This window comes from Lepidochelys kempii, chromosome 2, assembly GCF_965140285.1.
Source record: "Lepidochelys kempii isolate rLepKem1 chromosome 2, rLepKem1.hap1, whole genome shotgun sequence".
NCBI lineage: Eukaryota > Metazoa > Chordata > Testudines > Cheloniidae > Lepidochelys > Lepidochelys kempii.
The window spans coordinates 123,047,659-123,066,525 of record NC_136381.1 but is presented as its reverse complement, the minus strand read 5'-3'; the positions used below and the strand labels follow the sequence as shown (position 1 = coordinate 123,066,525).

The 18,867-nt window shown below is 43.7% G+C and overlaps 1 long non-coding RNA gene across 1 annotated transcript in view; it reads right to left on the bottom strand.

Moving 5' to 3' along the window:
* LOC144930215 (uncharacterized) overlaps positions 1–18,867 on the bottom strand; it is a 130,222-nt gene that overhangs the window by 61,266 nt on the left and 50,089 nt on the right. Inside the window, exons 3-4 of the long non-coding RNA XR_013635354.1 lie at positions 4,754–4,791; positions 3,918–4,056 (exon numbers count right to left, since the gene is read on the bottom strand). This is a non-coding gene — a long non-coding RNA (uncharacterized LOC144930215). The remainder of the gene's footprint in view (positions 1–3,917; positions 4,057–4,753; positions 4,792–18,867) is intronic.

The following is an 18,867-nucleotide window of genomic DNA, read 5'->3' as shown; positions in this document are numbered from 1 at the left end:
CGTTATTAAATACTTGTTCCCCATGCAGGTGTCTATAGACTAATCAAATCACTTCTTAATCTTCTCTTTCTAAAATAGACTGAAGGAGCTCAGGTTTTCTAATTCTTTAATCATGCTTGTGGTTCTTTTCTGAGCCCTCTCCAATTTATCAACCTCATTCTGGAGCTGTGGGCAGCAGAACTGGACCCAGTATTCCAGCAGCACTACCAAATACAGAAGTAAAATAGTCTGTATTCCTACCGGAGAGTCCCCGGTTTATGAATCTCAGGATTGTATTTGCTCTTTTGGCCACGGCATCACACCAAGAATTCATATTCACCATGATCCCAAAGCTCTTTTAGAGTCACTGTTTCCCAGGATAGAGTCCCCCAGCCTGTAAGTATGGCCTACATTCTGTGTTCCTAGATGTATACATTTACCCATACTAAAATACATATTGTTTGCTTGGGCCCAGTTTACCAAGCGATCCACATGGATTTGAATCAGTGACCTGTCCTTGTCATTATTTCGCATTCCCCCAATTTTTTATCATCTGCAATCATTATTAGTGATGCTTTTATGTTTTCTTCCAGGTTCTTGATTAAAATGTTAAATAGCGAAGGGCCAAGAACTGTTCCCTGTGGGATCCAACTGGAAACACACCTGCTTGATGACAATTCCCCATTTTCAGATACATTTTAAGACCTATCAGTTAGCCAGTTTTTACTCCCGTTGATGTGTGCCATGTTAATTTTATGTCGTTCTAGTTTTTTAATCAAAATGTTGTCTCAAACCCCTTACAGAAGTCTATGTTTATGTCTACATTAGTAACTTTATCAACCAAACTTGTAATCTCACCAAAAAAAGATCGCTATGATTCACCCAAAAAAAATATTCTATGATTCTATGATCTAGTTAGTTTGACAGGATCTATTTTCCATAAACCCATGTTGATTTTCACTAATTACATTACCTACCTCTGACAGAGTTCTGTGCCCCTGCGTGGGCACAGAATTCATGTGACCCACATATTTCTATGCCCCTAAGCAGAAAAATGCAAAAGAAATCTGTCGTGGGACACTCGCCTCTTCCCCGGCAGTCCAGGCAGCGCATCTGTTGCAGTGTAGCTGTAGATTGTGTCAGAGACACAAATCACTGCAGGGGGAGGGGGCTGGGCATGGGGGCCTGAAGGGGAGATGTCGATCACCATCAGGGAGCAGGACTGGGTGTGCGTGCCTGCCAATAAGCGAGAGAGACTCTGTCCCTCTCACTTGCTAGTGTGGCTCACTGGGGGCATGGAGGGGTAGGTCTTTTTATTATGTACAAGGAAGGCTCTGTCCCCTGCAGAAATGTAGCAACCTGCCTGCCAGTTAATTGTCCTCATTCTCTGAGGCAAAAATGAAGCAGCCTGCCTGAGTAGTAACATTGTTAATGTTCCTATTGTCAGTTAACTGTTCCCATTCTCAGTCAATTCCCCCAGGATCATAAAGCCTGTAAAAGTTTAAGGCCCCTACATTGCCAGAGTGATGTAAAGCCTTCTTAAACAACAGTAAACAAATCAGCTAGAAAGTTCTATGTGCTTTCTCACTTTTTTCCTGTGCCAAAGTGGCACAATGGGCTTAGATTACAGCTCAGGATTTATTTTACTTACCCATTTTTTAAAAAAAAAGAATTTTGCAGAATTTTTAATTTTTTGGTGCGGAATCCTCCCAGGAGTAATTACCCTCCTTCAGTTCTTTCTTAATCGAGTCCTGTATCAGCCGCTCCATTATCTTGTCAGGGATCGGTGTCAGGCTTATAATTACCAGGGCCACCCCATTTACCCTTTTTAAAAATTGACACAACATTAACTTTCTTCCAGTCTTCTGGAATTTCCCCAATGCTCTAAGACTTATTGAAAATCAACATTAATGGTTCAGCAAGTTCTTTTGAAACTCTTTCTTGCAAGTTATTTGGCTCTGCTGCTTTAAAAATATCTAACTTTAGTGGCTTCTGTTTAGCATCCTCCAGAGATACAAGTGGACTGGAAAGAGTGTTATCACCATATGATGAGACTATATAAACTGTTTTTTCCCCAAATACAGAGCAGAAATATTTATTTTATCCTTCTGCCTTTTCTGTATTCTTGATAATACTACTATTTCCGTCCAGTAATGTACCGATACCATTGTCACAATGCTTTTTGTTCCTAATATATTAAATAATTCCTTATTGTCCTTAACTCTCCTGGCCATTGATTTATTCTTGTGTCCCTTATTAATTTTCTATAATTCTTAACTTCTAATTTATATTAATTATTATCGGCTTTCTCTTTCTGCCATTTGTTGGTTTTTGGTTTTGTTGTGTTTTTGGTTACTGCTGCCTACACTTTCACTCTGTCAGGTTGTTTATTTAACCAGCACAGCTTTCCTCCTTGATTGTGGCTCTTTGGGCATCTAGTAAGGAGTTCTGAAATGATTCCCAGTTATCATTAATAGGTTTCTGATTAAATTCTTCCTTCCAGCTAATTTGGCTCATAATTGTTTTCAGCTTTTGAAACTGGCCCTATTAAAGCAGCAAGTATATAAATTACTGGCCTTGACTTTATTCTTCTAGCACATTAAAAATGTGATCTAGTCATGATCTGACTGAAATACTATGCTTTTAAACTTGTATTGATAAATAAGAGCCATTTAAGCAATCAGTCTGGTTAATATTCTTTTGGTTGAATCATTGAGTAACGGGAGTGGGACAAATTCAGAGGAGTCGCAGAAGGAAAAAGTTAAAAACTAAAATCCCTTAGTTTATCAAACACCTTCTTCTGGCAAGTTACACCAGTTTAGATTCCTGTACACACACATCAGGAAGTGTCTGTAAGTAAGTCTAAGGGCTCTGATTTTCCTTTCTGTTACACAACTGTACCTGCATAATGCCATTGACTGAGGAGAACTTATTTCTGTTTTACACCAGTGAGAGGAATCAGGCCCAAGGATCTAACTAGGTGTGAAGGAGTCTTATTTAATCCAAGTAGGCCCCTTACTCTGCTCTTACTTGCATTGCTGTAAATCCAGGAGTAATTATCAAAATATTGGAGTTCACTCTTGTATATAACAGTTTACGTGAGAGGAGAATCAGGCTGAGGGAATCTAACTTACATCACCTTGTGTATTTTTTCTGATTACAGACGCATCACTTAGATCATCTCCCAAAACATCACAGTCTTAAATCAGGCAGTAAGTTAGAGTGTTTAGCTAACCCAATAGAGATATCATTAACCAATCAAATAACCATCACATTAACCTTTATCACTGAATTGACTGAATATATACTTTCTCATGTAGCCCTGTTCAATGAAGGACTCCACTCTGGAATATATCTGACACAAAATCTCTCTATTCTCTCAGTCTCAGGAACTGAACCACTTGCTCCCAACCCCCCTTCCTAAACCTAATCAAAGATGCCAGGCCTCCAGAGAGCCCCCAGAAAATCCTCATTATAGGAAATGCACTAGAGGTGGAAAAATTAGAAAGTCTCAATTTGTTTTTAAATGTAAAACAATTATATGCAAACAGGAAAGGCTCATGGATTAGAGGTTTTAGGAACTTCAAAGACACAATTAAACAGGGCATTTCCAATGATTTACAGTGTATACCACAATTTTCAGAGCCCAATTATCTCCGTATCAAATGCTGAAGGATTTAAATATTTCTATTCTATATACTTTCATATGGAAAGGAAGAATTTCCCAGTGGTTAGGGCACTAGCCTAGGACTTGGGAAACCTCACTTCAATTCCCTGTTTCCTGTGTGACTTTGTGCAAGTTATTTAGCCTCTCTGTGCCTCAAATCCCCATCTGTAAAATGGGGATAATCACACTTTCCTTACCTCACAGGGGTATTGTGAGGATAAATATAGTGAGGCACTAAGCATCACTATGGTGATGGGGGCCACAAAAGTACCTCAGCTAGATGGATGCTGTCCTCATCACCACAGTATCAGAGCCCCTTCCAGTAGTGTGTTAAGCAACATGACAAACATCTGTCGTGTGGTCCTCTGACTTCCTCTCCCCCAGAGAAAAATTGTTATGCAGTATGCCTGCTGGGGAGAGAAGCAGGGAAAACAATGCATTGCTTTTTAAAATTATTAAATAGCTGCAGGAACATTTTTTAAATATGGGGTGTGATTTTCTGAATTCCTGTTCCTATTTAATACATGAATGCCAGAACACAGATAAAATACACAAAATATATATATTTTACTTTTCATGGTTGACTGGGACATGAGGGTGATGTTTATTTGCTCTGATAATTGTTTGTATCTCCACGCTGCCACAAGATGGTAGTGTTTCAGAACATTACACTTATGTCTATGTACGAACATGCAGCTGATTATTTTGTTTCTGGCTGATGTTACATATTGTTGTATTCATAAGGGTTCAGAGTCAACTAAGATGTAGTTCTGCAGCCTGGTGGCTAGGGAAACAAATTAGATAGCTCTACAACACTGTGCAAGGTCAGCTGTTCAATTAAAAAGTGACCTATAAAAAGGATAATACCCAAAAGCAGTAACTGTACCAATATGATCTGAATGTTCCCACAAGCTCAGAGGCATAGTCATCTCAGGGATTTGCAGGGGATGGACAGAAGGAAGGAGAAATTTTTATTTTTATATATATAAAAATCAAAATACAATACATGTTTTTAGGGGCACTTTTCTATGAGCTGGTTCCGTTTTCCAGCAAGTTTTTTTGGTGTCTGTGATTATCATAGCACCTCTCAACAAAAAAGGAGCTTACCAGCCAGCCGGGCTTGATAGAGGTAGATGGAGAAGGACCTGAAATAAGAAAGATAAAAATGTGCTTTAAGTAATGCACTGGATAGCACTCTTAGATTACCTATAGGGAGGTGAGTAATTCAGCATATATTGGCAACGTTGAATTTGGTACTAAATGAATTTGGTACTAAAATGTTTGCAGCTCACCTTCAAATTTAGTAGTTGCCTTTTCTGTCTATCATTAAGATAACCAGTCATACCACAGAGATATAGAAGAGTTGTCATCATAGCAATTCACCACTATCTTTTTTTAAACTGCACCTGGAGAACTCCTGCTTAGTGACTGCTCCTTTGAAATGTATAATGGTAGTAAGTTGCAAGAACACGAAAGACCACTGTGTAGGCTTGGTAGTATTTGTTCACTTAGGATCTAATCCAGCAGGGTGCTTTACAGCCTCATCTTCCACTCCTCTTGCACCTGGCAGGATCAGGCCTTGAGTGCTAAAGATTTAAACAAGGCATCTATGAAAGACTTGCACATTTTTTCCTGACCTACCAATAGAATTGCCTTTCAGCTTCAACAGGAGCTAACCTTGCTGATGACATGTAAACCGTACTTGGGGACTGATCCCGAGAGGCGATGAGTGACCTGAACTCGCCCATGAAATTGATAGGTACAGCCCCATGAAATTTACTGCAGATTCCACCCATTATTAGTAATTGTCATCTGTATTGCAGTAAAGGCCCCAGCCCCATTGTGCAAGGTGCCGGGCAAACACATAACAAAGTCATACCCTGAAGATCTTACAGCCTTGCCCCGGAACTCTGTCTTTTATACAATCACTTGGACTCTGGAGCAAAGTATGCACCTGTATCTTCTAGAAGCAATGAAAACCTTTCATATCAGAACCCAGTGCAAACCAGTAGAGTGTTTTCTTCCTGAATCTGTACAGAGCCTAAAACAATAGCTTTAAGAGTGGTGTGAACAGGCCCATTCATCTCATCTGCTTTGTTAACTATGAAACCTAATGATAGCAATAAAATGTTGATAGTGTTAACCACTTAACTGCTGGTCATTTTAGTGGCAACATCCAGATAGTGTGCCTGTCCATAGTCTGAATTGCCAAAATTCCCAAGAGGTCCCTACCCATTTGCTAAAACCTCCAATTTCCTCCATAAAACATCAAAATAATAAGGTAATGACTAGGGCCCTATCAAATTCACGGCCATGAAAAATGTGAGTCACAGACCATGGAAACTGGTCTCCCACCCGTGAAATCTGATCTTTTATATGCGTTTACCTTATACTATACAGATTTCAGCAGCATTTCTGAGATTAGGGGTCCTGACCCAAAAGGGAATTGCCGGGGGACCACAAGGTTATTTTAGGGGGGCTTGCAATATTGCCACCCTTACTTCTGCACTGCCTTCAGAGCTGGGCAGCGGGAGAGCGGTGATTGTTGGTCGAGCGCCTAGCCCTGAAGGCAGCAGTGCAACCCTTCCCCCTACAATAAACTTGCAAACTCCCCTCCCCCCCCCCCCACACACAACTCCTTTTTGGGTCAGGACCACTACTATTACAACACTGTGAAATTTCAGATTTAAACAGCTGAAATGATGAAATTTACCATTTAAAAAATCCTGTGACTGTGAAATTGACCAAAATGGATGATGAATTTGGTAGAGTCCTAGTAATGAACTGTGTACTGATTTAATTCAATAGAAAAAAAATCTTCTATTTAAGTCCGCTGAAGCCACTACAAAATTTCCAGTTCACTGTAACATGGAGTTACAGATGTTTGGGGGCCTTGCTGCAGAAGATACATCCAGCTTACTGCAGAGTACCCAGGACCTTGCCAATAGGAGTTGAGGGCACTCAGGACCTGGCCCCTGGTCACTAAGTGATATGAATATGCACTTATCATCCTATGTTGGGCAAAACTTTCTTCTGACATTGGTTGATTTGGCCCTCCAGATTCGCTGCTCTAAAAAGAGAGCCAGCTGGAATCAGCACTGCTCCCTCAGTCTCTCCTGTTGAAGCTCCCATTGAAGGGGATACATGCTTAAAGAGTCACTGGGCCAGAATGAGACAGAGTGACTCTGTAGCCTCGGGGCTGGAGCACCCAAGCTCCATTCCCCCTGCTCCAATGACAAGTAGTGACCCCTGTCATTAAGACTGGCGGACACTTTCCATGAACAGGAATCAGCACTTCTCAGCACAGAGAATCCAGCCTGGATGAGGAGATTTCAGGTCTTAGCAGTATCAGACAGGAAAATGGGAGTGTTCAGCATGGGAATAGCAATTATAAGAATTTAAAGAGGAGTTCCTTATCACTATGCCAAGTGTTAACCAGTTGGGCTGAAGTTTGCCATGCTGGGGGTCTGCCTCAAGCCTGAATATTTTAAATCTCAGCTAAAACTGTGCTGCTGTTTCTGAGGCTGAGGATAGAGAAAAATGCATTGTTTTGCCCATGTTAACATGTGCATGTGCCATCCCCCACAGAGTAAATGAGTGGGGACTGAACGGTACTTTCCCAGAAATGGCTCCTCCTGGCTACTAGGAGCCACTATGGGACCAAACACAAGAACTGGGAGCAGGGAAACTGCCTCTTCTATGCTCCCTGTGCTCCCCCAGCTAACACCCACCCAGCGTGGAGAAAAAGGTGAAAGCAGCCTGATTTAAATGCAGAGGGGTGAGGAATGGGGAGATAACAGCCTGGGGGTAGGGGGATTAGAAGGAGGAGCCATGAGGGTGGGACAAGGCAGGGCCAGAGGGTTGGGGGGAATAGGACAAAGAAAGGAAGAAAGGGCAGGATAGGTCCTGGAGGTGGGTGAGGGGAGAAAAGAAGCAGTGTGGGGAAGATAGAAGCAGGAGCTGGGGAGGAGGCCATAGGTACAGAAGGAGTCAGAGAGAGGCTCAGGGGGAAAGGGGCAGAAAGGGTCTGTAATCACTAGAGAAAACTCTCTTCCAGAACCTGAAATGGAACTGATTATTCTTGAGTTTCAACATTCCTTCTGTGAACAAAATAGCATGCGATCATGTAATTAAAGAGTGTTGCAAACACAGGCTGAATTAAGGTTTAATAAGCCACTTTAATTCTGGCATTTCCTACCTCTTGAGTACTTGACTTTGCAACCTTAATAATGTTCTTTTAAGGTAGTTTTATGTAATTCAGCCATACTGAGCTATGATGATTTATGGAACCTTTTAAGTCAGATATCTCTGTCTGTGTTTGGCACAGGAATTTACTGGCACTTGGTGCATAATAGGTTGGCAAAATAAAGTTAGGTAACAATGAATTAACTGTAATGTTTTTTCCTACAGCAAAGCAGTCAGTGGAAACTTCTCTTCCTTGTTCCTTCAAACTGAAGTTCTCTTAGCTTAAATAGTGGATGGAGTGATTTGGCTCAAAATTTAACATTTGTGGCAGTGGTTGAACCTCCGTTGGAGGACAAGACAATGATGGTCTACTTTCAAATTGGTTTGCTGTGCTCCATAGCTTTGTGCTTTGTTATCTGTGCCCCTTAGCTGCTTGGGGCCAGCTGAAGACTTGTGCTTTGCTGTGATGTTATAAGATGAATAAAGCATTCTCAGTACAGTCAATGGTAAATTTAGCTTCCGTTTCATTGCTGCTTCACTGTTCTTTGACCAGGGATCTGAAAGCACACCCATCTCTCACTGACCCAGGACAGCCGTAGAAGGTTGGAGGAAGCACAGGGACCAGAACTGATGCTCCTACTTCCCAGATGTCACAGAGCTAAAGGATTGTCAGGAGGCTGGGATGGATGGTATAAGACACCTCAAAACAGCCAATTCCATCCCTTTTACTGCCCTCAGCTGTGACCACCTGGTGGAAGAAGTGAAACAACTGTTGCTAGTCTCTGTCCCTTCTCCCTCAGATGTTGCTGGGCTGTCATTACCCAAAAGAAGAGTTGGTAGGTCAGTGATCAGCCTACAAGGGTGTTGGAAAAAGAGGACTGTCAGTGTCGCCTTCGATCTTTGGTGCCCCCTTGCAGCAAGACCAGGCAACCCAGCAACACTGCCTCAGTTTCCCTTGAGAGGGCACCCACTCTTCTGGGTTCCAGGCCAGGGACCCTTTATGAAGTGTTTGGCCCCAATCTCTCCACACTCATTTCCGTGTCCCTGCTCTGCTTCCTGCCACGCTTCTTTTGCAGGCCATTCCTCGGAGTCACACCCTGTGGTCCTCTCTTCCAGAGGGTCTGGTTTCCTTGGCAGCTTCTCATCTGTCTGTTGCTGAAGGCCCTTCCTCTTTGTAGCTCCTCAGCCTCTCTGGCATCCTCTTTGCTGCTCTGCAGCCCTTTTATCTCTGCAGACTGCAGCACTTGTGAGGCTTCTAGTCAGCTCCAGCAGGAGGCACCAATCAGTTTCCCTATTAACCATTTAGCGGCTGAGACAAGAAGAGTTCTGTACACCCCATGACAATGACCCACTAATAACCCTCCATAACAGGGAGATAAGATGCTTCCATTAGGACTACTTGCAACCGTACTAACATCAAAAAGACCCATCGTCACTTGTACCTTCTCTTCAGGACAGTCCACCCAGTGATCACTTCCTTAGATCAACTATTTTTTCTCCAGTTGTTTGACCAACATTCTCCCAGCGAAGCATGGATTCCAGTGACATATTTTCATACTCGTCTGGGTTAGGTCAGCTGTGCTGCAATCCGTAGATTAAACACTAGAATCTTGTTATGCAAGATTATTTGTTCGAATAAAGACATGTTCAAGCTATCTTTTGCCATCGTGTCTAGCATCTGGGATTTTTCAGCATCAACACGGCTTCCCCTAGGGTCTCAGAATGCATAAATCATATCTAATTCATATGACGTTAATTATTATGCCACTGTAGAGTGAACCCTGTGTCCAGCATCATCATTTCATCATCAGAATTCTTTAATTATTTCTAAACTCTGTATTTTGAGGGTAATCCCATTAGAAACTGAAACACAATGGCTCAAAGAAAGTATAATGCTTGCAAAGTCAAAGGTGAGATTAAAGGCAAAAATCAATCTTCTGTATCAGCCTTTTTCATTAGAAATAAAGTACTGAGGCCCAGATTCTACTTTTGATGTGAGGATGAAATCGTATGTAAAGGATAAAGTCCATAACACCTCTCTCTCTGAAAGGCTCAGTCCCCTCCTTGCTTACAATATCTATACTTTGAAATATAAGGGATTGAGTCTATAAACTTTACACAGACAAAACTTCCACTGACGTCTATGTCAGGCTGTCTGTGTAATGACTTCCAGATTAGCCCTAAGTAAAGAGACCTGATATTCCTATTTATGGAATGAGCGGCCACTCTCAATAGTCCTTTCTAGCTTTGATGGACCAATGGTCTGATACACCACGGCAAATCCTTTCCTGTTATGTTTATTTGTTCTAGTTTAAGCACCGTGGAGCATCTCATTTATCTGCCACACCACAGGGACATACAGTATATTGCCTATATTTCTATCTTACCACATAGCATGTTTTACATATAACACACCCTTCTCTCTAATCAGACGCTTGAGGACTGAGAAAAAAATCCCCCTTATTCATGATAGAGAGTTAAGCACTATCCTGTCATAACAAAGTTGTCACCTCCCATGAGAGAGGCTAAGTAGGGAATATATTCAGCTGGTCCCCCTTCACAGTATTTCCTGAGATCTTTTTTCCCAGTCAGGGGAGAAGAATAGGGTTTGCATTCACTCCTTGCCGTGGAAGAAGAAGGGAGCTCAACCCAAGCCTTGCAGCTACAGATAGCAGAGTCAGAGCGTTATTTGCACAGAGACCCTGGGTCTCCACACTGCCTCCTGGCTCCCTGCCTCTCTCTTTGATCTCCTTGCCCTTGTATCCCACCTTCACTGCAGTCATGTTGACGGGATTCTCCTTTCTGTGGGTAACAGCCCCTGGAACTGCCCTTTAAAGCCCTAAGTTTCTGAGCACATTCGCCATAAGAACAATGTGGCAGAACGATATATCTCCTCCTCCTGTCCCTAAGCCCTGCCCTGGCCCTCCTATTGCTCCTGGCCCCTCCCCTCCTCGGCCATGAATCCATTCCAAGCAGAGCATCTCTAATCATCCTGGGAAATGGAAAGAGTGCTGAGAAGAGGGGTGAGCTGAAAGGAATGAAATCTGAAGATGGAGAGTCCCATCAGTGCATGTATGATAGGGTCAGTCTGATCATTCTTATGTTCCTCTGGGTAGTTTTAGAATCATAGCCTGCTTGGACCAGAAAAATCTCTCAAACCATCCCCACTCCTGAAGAGAAGAGCATGTTTTTCTTGAGATATGCCTCCATTTCTGTTTCAAGAATAACGCCAGTGATTATATATTTTTTTCTTTTCAGTGCTGATATGCTAGATAATAATGGGCTTCACAGAGAGAAGATGAAACAGAATGTTTTGTTTCACTCTTGACAATAGTTTATTAAAAGGTTCTCCCTTTTTTTTAGCATCATCATGACCTTATCCACTTCTAGTTAATTTCTTCCTCCTCCATAGAACCTTATTGTCTTTCCAACTCCATTATGTAACCCTTCTATTGAAAATCACAGATCTTGCCACAAAGGTGTCTCGCTCTAAGAAGATATTTTTAGGGCTATGTGCTGCTCTCAAGCCAGGCACATGACCTTCAATGGGACTTCTGTCACTAATTGACAGCAATCTCTGAAACTCTAAACCACATTTTCTTTTTGTCTCAATAACCTAAAAACCCCAGGCTCCCCACCATGGTTTGAGTTAAAATTTCTCAGTTTGATTACAGATATCTAGGGCCTGGGCCTGCCGTTGATCTATGTTCAAAGGGATAGATTCTCTTTTCTTGTTCCAGCCACTTTGCCCTGTTCAGGTGGCAGAGTGGTCGGAACTTGGCCCTAACCGGCCAGTTGAAACAAAGAATTTCACCGACATAGGGGAGCTCAGCTGGCATAAAGTGGGCACCATCTGTGCCCCTACTGGCATGGAGGGCAAGTTAGGGCTGAGTGGAGTGTGTTTGCCCTCCACCAATTCTCAGCTTGTGACCAGTGTTCCCTCTAATTTTTCCCACACATGTGCGGAATGAATTTTGTTATGTTCACCAATAGGGAGGTGATGTGTCACACTGGTGAACATAACAAAATTCATATGGCAGGGGTGGGGATGAGGGGCTCAGAGTGTGGGAGGGGGTTCAGGGCTGGGGCAGAGGGTTGGAGTGTGGGGGAGGGGGAGGGTCCAGCTAGCAGTGCGGGCTCTGGGGTGGGGCTGGGGATGCGGTGTTTGGGGTGCAGGCTGCCCTGGGGCTACAGCGAGGAGAGAGGACTCTCCCCAGCTCTCTCTCCCTGCAGCAGCACCTGGCCTATGGGGAGGAGAGAGGTGCCTCTCCCCGCCATGGCAGCTCTGGGACTGGGGCGCAGGCTAGGCGCCTCTCCCCCCAGCTGCGGCATCTCTCCCAGCCTCAGCCCTGAGAGCCTCTGCAGCGCTCAATAGGCTGCTGCGCAGTCACACATCTCACAGGGAACTGAGCTTGTGACCATGGCCAGCTCTGGGCTGCTTTACCTTATGCTGAGGGTCAGACCAAGCAGCCATACCCATCTCTCGAGCTCACCTCTCCTTCTTTTTGCTGTGCAGACATGGGCACAGGAGACAATTTGGGCAAAAATGTCATTGGCTTCACTTGAAAAGTGTTGCACACAAATAGCAGGACCAGGCTCTCAAGCAAGTAGGGAAACCTTGGGGAAAACTTAAACACACATCACTGAAACAGAAATTCCCAAAGGAAAACCGTTTAAGCTGGCATTGACGTTGAGAGCACATACTACTAGTTTAAGGGTAAGAAAACATTGCAAGAACTTTGCTCTTATCCTAAAAATAAGCATTGGAAACCAGGAAATTCAGAGTCAAATGTAAAAGAACCTCAAAGATGTCAAGGCATGGAATCCACCCTTTCGAAAGTGTAGCACAAAATAATTACCGTAATGCTGAAGTAGGCACTCAGGTGTAGTGACAAATGCAACAGAGAATAGTCAGCCAGATAATAACTCTCTCTTTCATCACAGATGTGAAAACTTAATAGTATAAAACCAAAACACTCCTGGATATGTGTAGCCAGACAGCCAGCCCCCCGCCCCCCCCCACCCCCCATCCCCCGCAGACCAGCATTGCTGGAAACACAGGAGGAAGCCGGAACAGGGCACTTCCAGCACAGCCTTTGAAGCTGTGAAAAGCACAGGTGTGCTGCTACAATGTGCCTCTGGGAACAGATACAACGATTAAGCTCATACCAGGCAGAGGCCCTGTGACAGACATGGCTCTTAGCCCCTACTAAATAGCGTGATGCACACACACCAACATCCTAGGTGGGAAAATATTTACCCTGATAAAAGAAATGTCCAGTAGTCGACACTTATTGTTGCTCTCCCTTGCAAGTGTAAAACTACTCTTGCAAAAGCTGGCGTCACCCAGACAGACCAGCCTCAATTTGGCATAAGAAAGGAGAAAGAGAATAAAGGAGAACAGAGGTATAAGTAGGGGACCTACAGCACCATGATTTTGGAGTGCTTTTCACTATCTATCTGCTGGTCAGATAAGTGACAGCCTCCCAAGGCTTCTGCAGCTAAGAGGGTCCCTAAGCCTTGTCCCTTATTCGTCTTTCCGCGGAATTGAGTGACCAATCCTGGCTTGGCACCGCTGGAATCGAGAGATGCAAGGAGGGTAAGAAGCACCCACACCTGATCTCCTATCTTTAGTGTACACATATTTTGAAATAGAGCTCTATATTTTGTTTTCTTTCTTTGGGATTGTGGCTTCAGTTTTGTAACTTGTTTGTGTGTGTAACATCTCTACATTTAAATAAGTAGGCACTAGCAATTTTGTAACCACATGATTAGAATCTAGCTTAATAAATTTTGGTAACCATTTGTGCATAAGCCTGACTTGTTTTCTCTGGTTTACTGTAAAGCAGCCAACACAATTAAAGAACCTCAGCCATTTTGGCTCTAAAGCCTGGCCATTAGGTGAGAGTACTAAGAGCCTAGCGTTGAGTTGTGCTGCCTCCACGGGGCAAACTCTTGGGGCACCTGTCAGTCAATCCTGGCTGCCCGATGCGAAGGAGCTCTGAGCTCTAGCAGTTAAAGTCACGGGTGTGGGGAGGCTCTTAGTGCTGCCATTGGGGCACCTGTCAGTCAGTACTGACTGCCCGCTGCGAAGGAGCTCTGAGCTCTAGCAGTTAAAGTCACGGGTGGTTAGGACCTTGGGGCATCCGTCAGCCTAGCCCAGGCTGCCCGCCGCGAAGGGACAGTGCGTCCTAGCGGTTAAAGTCACGGATGGTATAAACGGGCATAGCTGGCACCTCACCAAACATCCTTGGCCGTCGGCTAACAATATGGTGATATATTATGAATTTACTTCCATGCAGGAGGCTTTTTACCATAATTCATACACAGAAGTTAGTTCTAGGACATTCAGCAAGGATTCCAAAATACCAAGTTCCTCATCACTAATAAAAGCGTTCTTCAGGCCAGATGTAAATCAGCATTGTTCCATTGAGGTGACGGTAGCTATACGGATTTACACCAGCTGAGGATCTAGTCTGAAATTTTGGTATTTACCATGATTTATCCAATGCTTATGTAAGATTCGCTCTTTGCTATCCTAAGGTGCATGCTTGTCTTATGTGAGAAACATTTCTATAGTGAAAGAAACATGAGTAAGGCCTCAGTCTGGCTCCCTTTGAAATCAATAGTAACCTTATCACAATCTAACCCTTATTTTTTCCACCAAAGGGTAACAAATTTGTTCCTACATTTTAGCTAGAGATGTCTCCATAAATAAGACAGCTTTTAAAATGAATTAACATATACCAGGCCAAAATGATCTTGCAAAAACAAGAATAAAGTTCCGTTGGTTGGTATTCACTACGGGGATGCTGGAATTATTAAGATTGCCCAAAGCTTCCCATTTCAAGACCCTGTTTATGGGTTGCTTACAACTTTGTAGAACTCTAACCTTTTGGGCTGAATTTTCCATGCCAGGTTACTACCTCTGACTGATTTTTTTTTTTAAACTACTGTCGAAACAGTTCAGCTGTTTCTGAGAAACTGGGCTAGAGGGGGGAAACGGTTGCTTTTCCAATGTTACAAAGTAGTGTCACCACCCTTCAAAGGTGGTCTGAATTGCCAGGAGCTCCTTGTCCAAGATTTCATAGTTTCGCTCAACAGGGGTAAGCTTGAGCAGTAGGTAATGGGATGTAGTATTTGCTCAGGTCCATGACTCTGGGGGAGGACTGCCCCAATCACTGTACTAGATGGGGCAGCTTCGACAACAAAAGTTTGCATCATATCTGGATTGTTCAGTACTGGAGCAGTGGTAAAGGCAACATGCTCAAATGCATGTTGGGCCTTCGCTGACCAATGGAACTGGGGGGTTTTCTGGTCTACAGCAGTGAGAGGCTTGGCTTGTTTTGAAAAATTCAAAATGAACTTCTGGTGAAAGTTCGGGAAGCCCAAAAAACGTTGTAGGTCACATATAATGCAGGGGGCTGCCCACTTCCAGACAGCCTGCAGCTTGCGCAGATCCAACTTGATTCCTTCCAGGGGCAGGATTAAACCAAGGAACTTTGTTGAGGCCAGACTGAATGCGTATATCTCAAGGGTAATGTAGAGAGCATGTTGTCATAATCTCTCCTGGACTGTGCAATCATAAGCGGTGTTCCCAGTTTTTTTAACGTTTTCTCACAGATCAGATTTTCTAAACTTTTGTCATTTTTATTGTTCTCCTCTGGACTCTCTCCAGTTTATCTACATCTTTCCTAAAATGTGGTGCCCAGAATTGAATACAGCAGTCCAGCTGGAGCCTCACCGGTGCCGGGACAGTTACTTCCTGTGTCTTACATGCTCCAGTTAGTACACCTCAGAATATTAGTCTTTTTCTAAACTGCATCACAGTTCTGACTCATATTCAATTTGTGATCCACCATAATCCCCAGATCCTTTTCAGCAGGACTACCACCTAGTCAGTTATTCCACATTTTGTATTTGCACATTTGATTGTTTCTTCCAAGTGAAGTACTTTGCACTTCATTGAATTTCAAATAAAAAAGATAAACCAATTCTCCAGTTTATCAAGGTCATTTTGAGTTCTACTCCTGTCCTCCAAAGTACTTGCAACCCCTCCTAGCTTGGCATTATCTGCAAATTTTATAAGCATATTCTCCACTCCATTATCCAAGTCATTAATGAAAATATTGACTAGTACTGGACCAAGGCCTGACTCTGCAGTACCTCACTATATACAACCACCCAGTTTGACAATAAACCATTGATAACTACTCTTGGAGTACAGTTTTTCAACTAGTTGTACACCAAGCTTATAATAATTTCATGTTGACCACATTTCCCTAGTTTGCTTATGAGAATGCCAGGTGGTCATTTGAGTTAAAATTTCTCAGCTTAATTACAAATATCTAGGGCCTGAGCCTACTTTTTGATGTACATCAATGTGATCAATGTCTCAAAAGCCTTACTAAAATCAAGATATATCCTCTTAACTGCTTCCCCCATCCACTAGATAAGCAACCCCATCAAAGAAGGAGTCTGATTGCAATTCTGTTCTGGTTCTACATCCTGTGCTTTGACCCCTAACCCATGCCCTGTTCCAGGTCAACATACCATGAATAGATACCCAAACTGAACTGTGACCAACCTTCATTGCCACATGCTGGCCTGGAGCAGAAAATGAGGATCTGGCTGGAGCTTACTCATATCCAGCATCCACCAAGGCCGGTGGCCTATTGGAGAATCCAACTCATATTTGGGAAGCAGCCTCTTATGGCTGCTTCATGTGAGGGCATGGGGCTGCTCAGCAAAACTCCTTCCAATGCATAGGGCACTACCTAATGAGGCTTGTGTTTCATCATGAGAGTCCTGATTTCAACTGGCCTGCCCTGCGCTGAGGGACTGGAGCCCTTTCTCTGCAGACAGCTGGGATCTGAAATCATTAGCCACTCCTACTGTTGCTCCACTTTGACAAGGTAAGTTTGTTTGGGGCTGAGTTTCTGATTGTAGGACCAGATACTACAAACCTTTCACACTGTTCTGACAGCAGTAAAGGGGAGGTCTGTGTGAGCGAGGTCAATAGGAATGGTCCCCATCTAAAAGGGATTTTTACATAAATATAACCTTGTGGGCAGACCTTCACCCTCTGTATGCAATTCCACGGCATTGGAGATGCACAAGCAATTAGCTTTCAAGGGTGGAGGGGTGAGCTAAACCTATTAACTTTGAGATATTTTGATGGAAGGCATTAGAGATGAGTAGTTCATGATACACAGCCAGTCCCAGTCTCTCCCTCCAAGGTGGGTCAGTATTATCCCTGTGACGGGATCCCGCCCCGAGGTGCAGCCTGGGACTGTGGGACTCTCTCCAGCCTGGGCTGTCTCTCACAATGCCTTGCTAGTGACCAGCAGCAAGCCCCTTCAGCCGCTGTGATCACTCAGCACAACAGCATATGGAGCCTCACACCCAGCTAGACTGCATGAATGCTCCCAAAGCCACTCAGGAATCACACAGAGAAAAGCACCAGCCAAATAGCCAAATTCCCCCCCGCCCCACACACACACACACCCCTCAGGAATATACAATCTAATGTATTAATGTTCACCACTTCAACAATGGAAAGTGGACATACACTGGCCTTTGTCAAACCTGAGCAGATTTGCCACACACTTCATACCAACTCACTGGTAAAAATAAACAGTTAAACAAATGTATTGACTACAGAAGATAAATGTAAAGTGATATTAAGTGATAGACAAAAAGTCAGAGTTAGTTACCAAAAGAAATAAAATATAAGCATGCAGTCTAAACGCTCAACCCTATTAGACTGGGCAGCAACTAGACTAAGCAGTTTTTCTCACCCCACTGGATATTGCAGTCCAATAGTATACAGATTTCACCATCGAAATCTGGGCCAGTCCCCTCAGTTGGAGTCTCAAGTCTTCAGCATCCTTGTTGCTTGCAGTGTATGTAGGTGAAGGAGAAAGGGCCTGTATGTGTCCACTCTGTCTGTTTTATACCCTCAGTCCATGTGCTTGGAAAACACAAGTCCAGGCCTGTCTGCGGGTATTGCTGAGTCTCTCCAAGCAAGGCTGAGCAATTCCGCTGGTGTGGCCTCAAGCAGGTGAGTCATTGCGTTGTAGCTCCCTTGCTGGACAATGGCTGTTGATGGGTTGTTTCACACCCTGTCCGGGCATTGGTTACTTTTCTTGCTGTTGCCTCTTGGGAGCTAATATCTGGCTGATTCCCCAATTTACAGCATGTTTTAGTGACCACCATACAACACAATTCTCATAACTTCACATGCATTAATGATACACATATACGGATATAGAAATGACTTTCAGCAGATCGTAACCTTTCCCCTGATACCTTACAAGGCATGCTCTATATGTAATATCACAATTATATACAGATTAGGAATATGGGGAGTTACAGGGTGCTCCCCCAAGGTATGTAACATCACAATCCCTATTATCTAGGGGGGAGAAATGGAAAGTGAGTGGGTGCAAGGAAGGTCATACACAACACCATTGACACAAATAGGATTAAATCTCTGTACTGACTATCAGTCCAGCTCCACCCGCTTCCAGAGCCATAGAACCCAGGAGCCCTGACTCAGACCTGTGCCTTAAATCACAAGACTCAATATTCTCCCATTCAGACAGTCATAGAAGAGACAGCCTACAGAGTCTCATTGCCACTGTCGGAGACCATTGCAAGTGGATGAGCAGGGAACTCCTTGGAGAGAATCCTTCGAAGTCAGGTTTCACTGTGAATCCCTGAGGAGCCATGTAAAGAAAAAAAATCTGCCTCTAACAAAAGATTTCTGTTCTCCAAATAATCAGCCAGTGAAACCCCTAGCAGGATGTGGTGATGGGCTGGATGATTCACCATGTAAGTGGCAGCAGCTGCAGTGTCTGGAGTCACCATAGGCCAAACCCTGAGGTCCTGACAACTCAGGCTAGTCTCCCACTGCTCTCAATGGGAATTTGGCTTAGGGACTTGGCTGCTGCTGCCTGTCTACATAGAGGACTTGGGTGTTTTGATGAGGCCAATCAATGGCACAGGCAGCTCTGTCAGGGTTCCCTCCCCAC